Below are 12546 nucleotides of genomic sequence, written 5' to 3'. Positions count from 1 at the left end.
AAGAAAAAGGACTTCGCTCCAGGTGACACCTCCATTTTTTTTTTACACGGCTTAAGGCATTCCGGCCTGGGCCTACACGGTATAATGATCTATATAGGGGAACAGGAAGAACCGTTTCTACTAGATTTTTGTATAACCTTTCACGCGAAAATGTACTGAGACATTCCATTGAAAAAGTTTCTTTTAGGTAACCTCTAATGCTTGCTTTCCTGTGACCAGATACTGCGACAAATTCTAGCAACCGTCTTCCAAGCCTAAGCTGTATAACAGTACGTATGAATGGGTCTCGACTATTTTGGAAAAACATGAACTGTATAACTAACTGACGAAGGTACAAATGACACAGACCAAACCCACCAGAGCGAACCCATCTGAATAAGTTAGTTCTACTTGTTCGCTCCCAAGAAGAACACCACAAGAAAACAGCAAGTATTCGATGAAGCTGCTGTACATTTGCACGTGAACAATGGAATACTTGAACAATGCATACCAGAGTTTACTGACTAAAAATATGTTACAAAAGGTCGCTGCAGCGAAAATTGATTGCTGGAAACCTTTAAGTTGTTCAGCATTTTCTCGTATATAGCTCCATGGCCCGACGCCACCAGTACGGTTCACTGCCACAATGATATTCTAATGGCACACCTAGGTATCGTACCGAAGTACTAGTCTGTGGAAATACCAGCCACCAATTCTGGACTCACAGGCCATTCGCCGTGCCAGCAATCCGCGCACTTGCTCCAGTTTACCAAACAAACGATCACATCTCGATGATCAAGATAGATTTAGAAAAAGCATTTGACCAAGTACCTCACGATATTCTTTTTCTTTTGTTAGACTATGTCAATGTCGGTAACGTAATTTGGGATACAGTTCAAACGGCATATACTGGCTGTAAAACTCATCTAATCATCAACAAAGTTCTTGGGAAACGAATTAATGTCAAACGTTCTGCACGAGAAGGCTGTCCTTTGTCTTCCCTCCTATTTTCAATTTATATAGAGTCGTTTTGCCAAAAAGTCATGAAAAGTAGTAACATAGAAGGGTACAAACTACAATAAGCTGAAGTACGGGTACTGCCATGCGCAAATGATATAGCTGTGTTTTGTAAAGAAAAGGAAAGTATCGCTGAAACCATAAAAAATTGTAAGCTGAGCTACGCCTGCGCTTGTGACTCGTTGGGAAACTTGTCTTAGGCAGGCTTGATGTCAGGAAAGCAATCGCGTTAATACGACTTATAAAGCGTTTCAAAATAGCGAAGGAACAACCAGTCATCGCACAATGCAAATAGCATAACGAGTGGGCCGTCGAATGCTCCAACCCATTACAAAAGCTTGTTTTTTGTTCAGCTTTTAACTGTGGCGCATACCCACTTCAGCTATAATTCCTCATCGTCGTCAGCCACTGCATGAACAATCGGCACAAAATTTGTCGCAATAGCTTAGCGGATACCACGCTTCTCAGAAGAATGACGAAAAATAGCACAGCGAATGCCGGCCAACTACCCTAAAATATTTATTATTAGTGCCGTAGTGGGCATAAACCAAGTGTGCTTGCAGCAGTTACCCAATGAGTGCTTAGAAAAAGCTCTGAAAGGCCGCTCTTCTATCTTTCGCTGTGACTGTGCTGCGCCTACCGCGCAGGTCTGGCGTTTTTCAAAGACTATAGTCTTTCTTGAGGACCTTAGACGCAAAAATTTTGGTCTGTCTGTCTGTCTGTCTGTCTGTCTGTCTGTCTGTCTGTCTGTCTGTCTGTCTGTCTGTCTGTCTGTCTGTCTGTCTATTTGTCCACTCTTAACGGCATCGGGTACTTGAAACAGCCAACCCCATCCGCAGCACCCACCTATGTTGCTCAAGGTTGAGCGTTCATGCTTGTGCAATTGTCAATCAAAAAGCAATTATTGCGCATGTCTGGGGCGCCATAACAACACGTATAGATTCTGCATGTGCCTCTCTTACCAGAAAAGGCATACATAAGTAATTTTAAGGACCGTAGCGCTTATCCCGCTGCGCTGACCATGCGACGCTTGCACGGAAAGGCGAGTGTTTCTAACGCTTTGCTAAAACGAAACGGTGGTGGCACCTACCCGTCGCCTTGCGTTCTACACCTTATCACCTCTGAGATGGGCGCGCGCAGCCGTCTCAGAGCCACGCGCTATGTTTTCTAAGACAACTGCCAGATGGCGCTGGTGTCTCACATGTGACGTGCTCGATGCACTTGTTCGCCTTTGCTGCACGCTCGAGGCACTCTAACGCAGCGCCTCCAGAATACCATTCAGCGATTTTCTGGCGCAGAACATCAAATAAATGTCTTGTTCACTCTCTCGACACGCAAGACTATCGTCTTTCGACGACATTTGCAGATTACATGCAGATACGAGGCCAATTTTTTTATAACGTCGTATAGGAAACAATTTAACCACTGGAAACAAAGAGTAACTGTAGTTGTACACGTGCACAATTACTTTATGATGTCAACAAAAAAAGATAACTCGCGTATAAGCCCGTGTGCGTATCGGCTCATTTCCATTTGTGGGATCCGCGTGTACATCATATTTTTCACTCAACACCTGGAGTGGAATACAAGACCATCAAGCATGCGGCAAGCTTTTACAGTTTCTCATTCATAAAAGCATCACGCTCTATGGGCGCACGTGTTCCTTCCCGGAAATTAGCCCGCACAGAAAAGCGGTGCTTGGAGGCACAAACAACCGAATCAAATTTTCTCTTGGCAGCGTTATTTTGTCATTTCGCGCCCACCTTTTTGTTGTCTCTTTCTTTTTGCATCCAAAAGCAACGAAACAAAACGAAAACTGCGTTGTTTTGCTTTTCCGCCAGAAGTACTGCTGTTGAGGTGAACAGCAATTATCGGGAAACAATTAAAAGAATGCGTACACACATCAGTCGCCTGTCCCTGCTTTCCTCAATTTGACGTTGTTTTGTTTTATTATCTCCCCTGCCCTCCTCCCCGTAGGGTACGCATCTTTTATACACGTCGCTCGCCATTAATGGAGCCTTGGTGGAGCAGCGAACAATTTCGGACGCTCGCACAGTGGCGCGCTTACAAATGACGCCGCAGTGCATTAGCACGATACGAGCAGATCATCAGAGAGAACTCTGGAACAATTAATCACTCGCCCTATTAGACGCATATTTCGTTTATTTTTCCGCCACGGGAGGTGCCCGATCTATCGTGGCGCGAAGAAGAGCTCTCGTTTAGAAGCGAGAGACTAAAAAAATAAAAAAAAGCTCTCACACAATCCGGGATCTTTTCTTTGCCGCGGCGGATCGTTTCGTTGTTGGAATAATGATGAAAAGTAGAAGTTTCCCCGTAATAACCTAGCGCGTGAGAATATAATGCAAGCGCCACCGCCCACTCTGTTTCTAGCAGTTATTGAACCTTTATGCAGAAGTGGCGGCGCGCAGAAAACGCAAGTACCATCACACTTACCGGAAAGCATATGGATCTATTAGCGTTCCGCTTCAAACGAAATTGCAGATATCTTATCCGAAAGTGCGCCTTTCTCCGAGCTCCCGCTTTCGAAATTGTTTCTTTTTCCCCGAACGCAAATGAAATTCTCGACAGCCTTCTCATCCAGTTCATTTCCTGATTTATACTTACAACGTGCAGCGCAAAGAAACTAAGACAAAGCTAAGACACGCAAAGCGATATATATTGTCCCCCGTGTCCACCTCATGTCTTTGTTTATTTGCACTGCACGAGCTAAGTATGTATCAAGCCAAGTATCAACCACCAGCGGATTCTTCTACAATTTTTTTTGCACAATGGGCTTGCGTCAAACTCCGAAATCCCGCCTAACATTTCGTTCTAGTTCTTGTTCTTATGGCTGACTTGTGCATCGTCTGTTGCGAACCCGGCTCTATTTTAGAAAAAAAAAATAGCTGCGTATATAGCATGTATTGGTTATAGAGTACAGTTACATTTAGGTTGGATGACATCTCTTGATTATCTCCATCAGCTCTTTTCTCGCCTCCCGCACTGCAGCTGCGTTCATATATTGGGTCAGCATTTCAGGTCGATGTGCTGCGCTAGGTTTGACGTTAGTCCTATCATCCACCGCTGACGGCCACTCGACCCCATTGCTAAGCCGTTCGGATCGTCGCTCTAACCGATGACCAAGCGCGAAAAGCATGAAAAGGCATTACCATCAGAAAAGCCATCGGTACAGAATACCGGCCTTGGTCAGCAAGACCGCAGTCAGAATGTGTCGCTCCATTTCGACACATAGAAAATTGCTATCTAGTGCAAAACACATGCACACTCACTCACAAACACACACGCACACAAGCACACGTAAATGCAGACAAACACACACACTCACGCAAGCACACACAACACAGACAGACACGCACACACGCACACACTGGATTTATTATAAGTTGCCCTAAAATGGCTGGAAGGCGAAAGCCACTTTTTTTTTCTTTTCAGTCGATGAATTAATCCTTTATCGCGGTGTTGGATTCAGGCCGCCGCGATGGAATTTCTACAGCGAAAGCTGTTCTGATATCAGACTCGGGTCACGCGCGGCGCCGTGGTTGTCTGCCACCCCCGCCACCGCCGCCGGTGTCCGTAATCACATTGCACGAAAAAAAAAAACCTGGCACTAATGACACAGTGTGGCTTGAACCCGCGCCCGCTAGGTGTCAGCCCAGTTTTCTACAACTGAGCCCCACCGTTTTTTTTCTTTATTGTCTAACATATCAAGACTTTTCACCTTCCACATATTTACATATTGGTCAAAATACAAGTACGTCACAATATACACCCACAAAATAATGGAAGTACAGTAAGCTCTTAGCTGACTGTTGATCATTACTTTGGCATTCGTAACACTGGCTCAATGCGCACAATCCAGTCTGGTACACCCTCTTGGCCATTCAGCACTTAAAAAAATGGCACACAGATTTGCAAAAATATTGGTGCACAGATGGCACTTCTACATCCGTGTGTTCAAAGGCATATCGGGTTTTCCATATACTGTGCAGGCCTATAAGCATTATTAGATCATGAGGTACGCCTGCCTCGTTTTTAACCGAGAGAAAACAGATGCTCTGGGCGCGGTAGTTCTTTTTTCAAGGTTCTCTTCAATATGTCCCAGAAAAAGACCCCGCTCCAGTAATCTGTAAACACGTGTTCAATTGTTTCCGGTTTACTACATAAGTGGTAATGTCTGCTCCGTAGGACGAATAATCCCGTATCCGGTAACCACATTTTAACTGGTAAGGTACCAGTATGTAATTTAAAGAAAAAAGTTTTGACACCTGGCACTACAAGCATTCTTTTAACACGTTTCAAAACATTATTTCTTGCGTCTGCACAGTATGCTTGGGACTTGTTGGTAAACTTTCCTTAGACGGGCTTAATGTTGGGAAAGCAATCGCGTTAATACGATTTATGAAGTGTTTCAAAACAGCGAAAGAACAACCAGTCATCGCACAATGCGAATAGTGTAACGAGTGGGTCGTCCAATGCTCCAACACATTACAAAAACTTTTTGTTCTTCACCTATTAACTGTGGCGCATACCCACTTCAGGCATACTTCTTCATCGTTGTCAGCCACTGTGTGAACAACTGGCACAAAATTCCTTGCAAGTGCTTGACGGATACTACGCTTCTCAGATGAATGACGAAGAAGAGCACAGCGAATGCCGGCCCACTACGCAAAAGGTTTGTTAATAATGTCATAGTAAACATCAAGCAAGTTTTCTTGCAGTCGTTACCCAATGAGTGCTTAGAAAAGGCTCTGAGAGGCCGCTCTTCTAGCTTTCGCTGTGACTGTGCTGCGCCTTCCGCACAGGCCTGGCGTTTTTTTTTTTTTTTGGTGGAGATGAATATGCATGAGGCTCGTGTGCTTAGATTTAGGTGATGGTGATGAAAACTTTATTTGGGTCCAGATGGGAAGATAGCGCGGACCGTCGAGCCGAGCTTGGCGGCCTGTTCGCGGATGGCCAGGCTTTGGCGGTTGAGTTCGGGATTGCAATCAGCTCTTCCTTCAGCAAGAACACCAGGTGGTCGAAATTTCCGGAGCACTCCACTGTGGCGTTCCTCATAACCATATCAGAATGCGGGGACGCTAAACCCCAACAATGATTACAAGATATTGATCCTCCCTTGCCTTAAATCGAAAGTTTTCTGCACCTACTCAGGTTTTCCTCCACATGCAGGATCGCGGGCATCACAAGCTCTCTGCGCTTGACCTGCTTTTACTCTGCACCCTGATCGGCACAACTTCAGACCAAGTGAGTTGTCACGTGACGCCACGTTAGGTGACGCTATGACGTGCCAATATCAAGAACGGGAGTGACGCACGTGTAAGCACTCGCCGCGGTAAGCTTGCGGGTGTTCGCTTGCGTGAGCAGTTCAGTTATGTCAAGTCTCCCTGCTAAGGACCTACGTTCCATGCTAGTCTCCCGTACTCTACTACACTGTACTACACGATCATATCTTGTACTATAATAAATGGTACGGTATATTATATAGTATATGACTATACTATATTTAAAACTATATATAAAGCTCTCTCTCTCTCTCTCTCTCTCTATATATATATATATATATATATATATATATATATATATATATATATATAAAAGAAACAAATATTATTGAAGATGAGCTCAAGTTTTATTTCTTGCGTGGTTCTCAAGCCGCAGGTAAGTTGAAAATAGATGAATAAATTATAAGCTTTTTGGAGCGCTTGATTGTGGTGTATATAGAATATACAGAGTTCTGGCCCAGTAATGAAGTGATTTAGAACATTCCAGCCAACAATTACGCAGGAGCATTACACGTTCAAGCAGTTTTCATTGAAGCCAGAGACAGAATTTGATTAGTAGAGTTTTTATAATACCAGTAAAGCTTCAGATAGTGAAATCTGGTGGTATCTTAAGCTTCATTTCGAAACAGATCAAATGGCACTTGTGGCTTTATTTATTGGTGTGTTTAGGTTTTGTTTCGTAGGAGCGAATGAACCCTCTTGAACTTCCTGACCGGATTTGAAATGGCCAGCCTAAAGGAATTAGATGGTGAAGCGCAACCGCTGCACATTTGCTGATTTTTGTTTCGTGAGCAAACAGATCTAAGCCACACGAACACACACGGGGCCAGAAGTACGAAGATTAGACAAATCCATGTACAACCCATCATTCCCATGCTCGCTGAAGCACCGTGCGTTGCAGCTCCCATAGACACTAAGGCCAGAGCTCCCTATAGTGTATATTTAGGAAACTCTATGACCACCCCCCCCCCCCACCATAGCCCTCACCACCTCAGTCTTGTTATCATCATCAGCACCACCCCCTTCGACCCCTGCTTAGCCAGTGGTCACCACTTCCCACAAAATCGGCACCATCACTATAGTCAGCAACAACGTCAAATGCACCATCTCCAGCTCAACGTCACAGCTGGTGCACCATCAACATTCTCTGCGACAGACACAAAGTGACGCAACATTTTGCTAAGACCCTTGCGTTTTCTCAACGGTCCACAGAGCGTTTTCTTCGCCACCCCTTTCACGTAGCCCGTATCTCACCGACCCTCCGATATCCTTTCGTTCCTCGAGCAAACAAAACTCCCCAACTGAAATTCGAGACGAAAGGCTTGCGCAAGACGCTGCCGGCTACCATTAATGCATCTCGCGGAGGAAGCGCGCGCTTCGCCTGCGGCCGAAGGACATCGGCCTTCGATGTTTCGCAATGCAGGTGAGCGAGCGGCGCCTGCGCCTAAGGGTCTTGCCTTTCGCAACGCTTCCTTTTCCAAGCCCGTATGCAGCGAGAAAAAGCTCGCGTGCACGCAGGTAATGCCCATAAAAGGAGCGAACGAATACCGTTCGGAAGAGTGCGTCGAGAGTGCGCACAAAGTACAGCTCGTATATACTTTACAAATGCGTCTTGCTCGGGTGGGGGCTTTTAAAATGCATTGTGAGAGTTTCCAGAAAAGCTCTCACATATGTGCCCGTTGAGCTTGCTTTAAAAGCTTGTTCGCGAGATCGATACAACAGAGCGCGTGCATCACGACACGGATGCAGGCTAATTAAAGTGCAGTCAACCACGTCTCCGACATTGTTGCGGACTGCCCAGGCGTGACTGTTGGTGTCTATAAACTAGCGTCACCATGAGATATCTGGATATAGAACAAAGGGCTTTTTCAAATCTATTGCTTAACTCGTAAACGTTCAATATATAAGTACACGAACCTAACTCCAGAGGATGTTGGGGCACTTCAACGTGGGATGTTTTCTTTTGTCATTCAGGAAGAAAAGTACCAAGTTTCGAGTTAATTGGCGAACTTGCGATACTTAAAATGAAGGAAACGTTCTGTAGACTATAGCCCAACAGTCCGAAGACTGTGGGGGGAGGGGGGGGGGGCTTTACGATGAATACTGCACGTATTAAAAGCAACAAAAATAACAATATCTGTGACAACATTGACGGGGCTTGAAAATTATTTCTTAGGATAGCCATACTTAGGTTGCAGGATATATATATATATATATATATATATATATATATATATATATATATATATATATATATATATATATATATAGCCTTTGACAGTATATATTTCTTCCCATACGTGCCGCATCCACACGCATTGCAACAAAGCACTGTGGCAACGTGCCACGTCGAAAAGACTTGCGTTTACATAGAAAAAAACACAGCGTGAAAAAAAAAACAATTGTGCCTTATAGGAGGTATATCAACGCAATCCTCAACGTAATGAAGTAATGCCTTACGGAATTATAAACATAAGTAAATGGCCCAACAAATGTGCGTTTTCCACAAAGCATCACAATCTTTAAAAGAAGCGAAGGAATCAACGTCTTTCGAGATTCATTGATGCTTACAAATAAATGAAATACCTTATCGCGTGTGACGTCAATTAACTCCAGGCTTTGCAAGTTTACGTGAACCACGCTCTGCAGCCTTTTAAAATCGGCTCACGACATCCTTTTCAAGCCGTCGACGCATTAAATACAACGCCCGTCGACCGGCGCATTCGGGAAGAAAAAAAAAAGGCACCGTGATCATCGTTCACTTCTGCGCATTCGATGCCGCGATGTCTCGATTTATCGACGTGACGCACTGCCTTAACAAATTTTCTCTACAAGACGCCGTTCGTTCGACAAGTGCGACGACTTGTCGTTGTCGAAGCGTTGTTCCCTCTCCGTCTTTTCCCTCCTCCCCTTCTTTCTCCACTAACTCTGTGCGCACTTCTTCGAAAGGCGACACCAACGCGACAAACACGACAACGGCCTCTGTACTGACTCCGTCTAGTGTAGCGTCGAGTAGCTCCACGGCAAGCACGTTTCCGGCGCGAGCTTCTTTGGCCGGGGTCCATATACCACTGTCAAAAAGGGGAGGACGCCGCCGAGCCTTCTGCGTGGTCGTGATAAAGGCAACGCGGACTCGAGCGCGTGTCTTTAACGAGGCCCCGAGCCGGCGCATTAGCGTTAATTGAACGAGCCCGCCCTCTGCCGCTGCCGCCACCGCTCGCCCTCTCGCGCTTTATACTCCGACACCCCTTTTACACCACCTCGCATCCCCTCGCAAGCCTACGAACGGTGCTTCTCTACTCTCCTCCCTACTGGGCGATTCGAAAGAGAGGAGGAACAAGTCGAAGAGGAGAGACCGCTCCTCCTCGCCCATCCACCTACCATCCTCGCCCCTGAAAAAGTCTGACATAACGAAGCCACAGGGAGGAGTCCTCTTCCCCGCGATTACCAGTTGTGCCGACCGTGCACGTCGTGCGTTTTGATCAACCAACGCAGATACTAATGGCCGAGCGTGGAGATTAAAAAAAAAAAAAAGAGCAGACGACGAGTCAGCAGTAGCGCAAGCGGCCCATCTCCTCTAGGAAGTGCTGACGCGAGGGCGCGGTTGTTTCGGCCCTCGCTATACCTTACTGCACGTGGTGCCTGTCTCGGCCCTCCTCCGAGCATGCATGCATGCATGAACTTGAAGGATGAGTCGATACTTAACGCCAAGGAGCCGCTGAGTTTCGGAACCGGATGAGCGGAGATGCCGCATTCGCTGTGTCCAGCTTTCAGGCGTTCATTATTCATATATCGCAATAGATTAGCGCTTAGTTTACGCGTTTGTATGTATGTATGTATGTATGTATGTATGCATGTATGTATGCATGTATGTATGCATGTATGTATGCATGTATGTATGCATGTATGCATGTATGCATGTATGTATGCATGTATGCATGTATGCATGTATGCATGTATGCATGTATGTATGTATGTATGTATGTATGTATGTATGTATGTATGTATGTATGTATGTATGTATGTATGTTTCAATTGTTTATAGATAGAGGCAAATTATATTTGCAATGTTGTGACACAGCCTGAGGAAGTTGATGCTAACCGACTTGACTAGCTAAACCCTTTCCGCACTTCCACAAATAATTAGTAAGTGTTTAGGAAGCAATAAAACTTTTCTTTAGCTTACTTTCAGAAGACAGTAATAAATTTAACGTTTTAAAGCAGGCAAATCAGCTATTAAAATTGTTCTGCCTAGAAAAATGTTAAAAATGCTAAAGTTGGCTGTGTTGCATAAACACTTACACCGCAGAGGAGCACGCTTTACAGCCATGTTATAAAGGTCATTATGTATGTATGTATGTATGTATGTATGTATGTATGTATGTATGTATGTATGTATGTATGTATGTATGTATGTATGTATGTATGTATGTATGTTTTAATTGTTTATAGATAGAGGCAAACTACATTTGCAATGTTTTGACACACCCTGAGGAAGATGATGCTAACCGACTTGACTAGCTAAACCCTTTCCACACTTTCACAAATAATTAGTAAGTGTTTAGGAAGCAATAAAACTTTTATTTAGCTTACTTTGAGAAGACAGTAATAAATTTAACGTATTAAAGCAGACAAATCAGCTATTAAAATTGTTCTGTTTAGAAAAATGTTATAAATGCTAAAGTTGGCTGTGTTGCATGAACACCTACACCGTAGAGGAGCACGCTTTACAGGCATGTTTAAAGGTCAGTATGTATGTATGTATGTATGTATGTATGTATGTATGTATGTATGTATGTATGTATGTATGTATGTATGTATGTATGTATTTATGTATGTATGTATGTATGTATGTACGTATGTATGTATGTATTTGCAAACACGCATGCATGCATGATACGCACACGTGCGTGTGCACGTGTGCATGCAGCCATGAACCATTACCGTAAATTGACACACTATCCGACACTGCCTTGAAGGCAGTTTTCAAACATGAAATACGCAAAGATGTATGTTTTGAAGGCCAGGGTTGTTTCCGCGCTGGAAATGAAGGTGAATTAGGCAGGTAAGTTTATGAAAGTGTCTCTGTACTCTGATCAAGTCGAGGCGCAGGAAACGCAGGCAAAACGACAAAGCATTAGGTACACGCGGCCATCGGTTACAATTAGCCCCTACTGCAGCTAAACTAAACTTGCTATGCCTGCACTCAACAGGAACTGAATCAATCATATTCGCGCGTAGAAATAAATACTCCCTCGCTTTCATTCACCTTGAGTTTTGACACGTTGAACGGATACTAAATCATTCGTCTTCCTGCGTACATTTAAACATCTACTCGCCTTAGTTCACCTCGAGTTTTGTTGACACGCTTTTCTTTTTGCGAACGTCACGGATGCCATTTTTTCCCTTCCGTAGCTTGTTGCCTGGTCGACCCCTCCCTCTTCCTTTTCATTGTGAAGAGTTCTAGCATGTCTCATGCATTATTCCTGTCATCTGATCATATTTTCCAAGCTTTCTTCCATCCTTCTTTTGAACAGATGTTAGTCAATGTGTGGTATACTACGTCAGTTCGTCAGCAGGGAACAATAACAATGCGCCTACATTGTACACGAAGAAGCGAAACATCACACAAACAGATCACACTTTCCAGCAGCGTGGAACGAAAACAGATGCTTGGCCAAACTTCCGGCTCCTTCCATAAGCAAAGCGTGAGGCTCCGCGCAAAAATTTCAACGGCGACGAGAAACTAGAACGCATGTGACAACAGGAGGCGCTCGACACTAGAGGACCGCGCGAGAACTCAGCGAGCCGGAATTAACTAAAGGGAAGGCAGCACGCGCCTTAATTACGCTCAACGCGCCCGACATTTGCAGAATGCGCCGGCGACAGGCGTCGCTTTACGAACTGGGCCAAGCAACAAACTGAGAGGGACACAAAGGGCCTCGGTGCATGCCGAATTTTGAGCGTTGTACCGGCACATTTCGTTGTGTCGCGCGGAATCGCTAATTGAGGAACCAACCCTGCCCGCCCAGAAACCCTTTAGCATAGAGCTGCCGCCTCCTGTTCAAGGATGTCGTGTGGGTTTAGCACTCGCAACGGTTGAGTGAAGTAGGAAAAACAAACAAAAAATTAGGCAAACCGAAGGGCTGCTGGATGTACTGCTGTCAGCGCGTTGCGGGCACAGCGTTAATTTTCAGCTCCTCCGCTAGATGGATAACAGTGACAGACGCTGTGTTTATATTCCCTC

The 12546-nt window shown here is 44.8% G+C and overlaps 1 protein-coding gene across 1 annotated transcript in view; it reads right to left on the bottom strand.

The window, feature by feature from the left end:
* The window catches only part of LOC142817696 (suppressor of lurcher protein 1-like), a 219706-nt gene that overhangs the window by 188250 nt on the left and 18910 nt on the right, over nucleotides 1-12546 (bottom strand). The gene's annotated exons all lie outside the window — the stretch shown is intronic.

The sequence above is a fragment of the Rhipicephalus microplus genome, chromosome 5 (genome assembly GCF_043290135.1).
Source record: "Rhipicephalus microplus isolate Deutch F79 chromosome 5, USDA_Rmic, whole genome shotgun sequence".
NCBI lineage: Eukaryota > Metazoa > Arthropoda > Arachnida > Ixodida > Ixodidae > Rhipicephalus > Rhipicephalus microplus.
The sequence above is the reverse complement of the archived record's forward strand: the minus strand, read 5'-3'. Positions and strand labels throughout refer to the sequence as shown.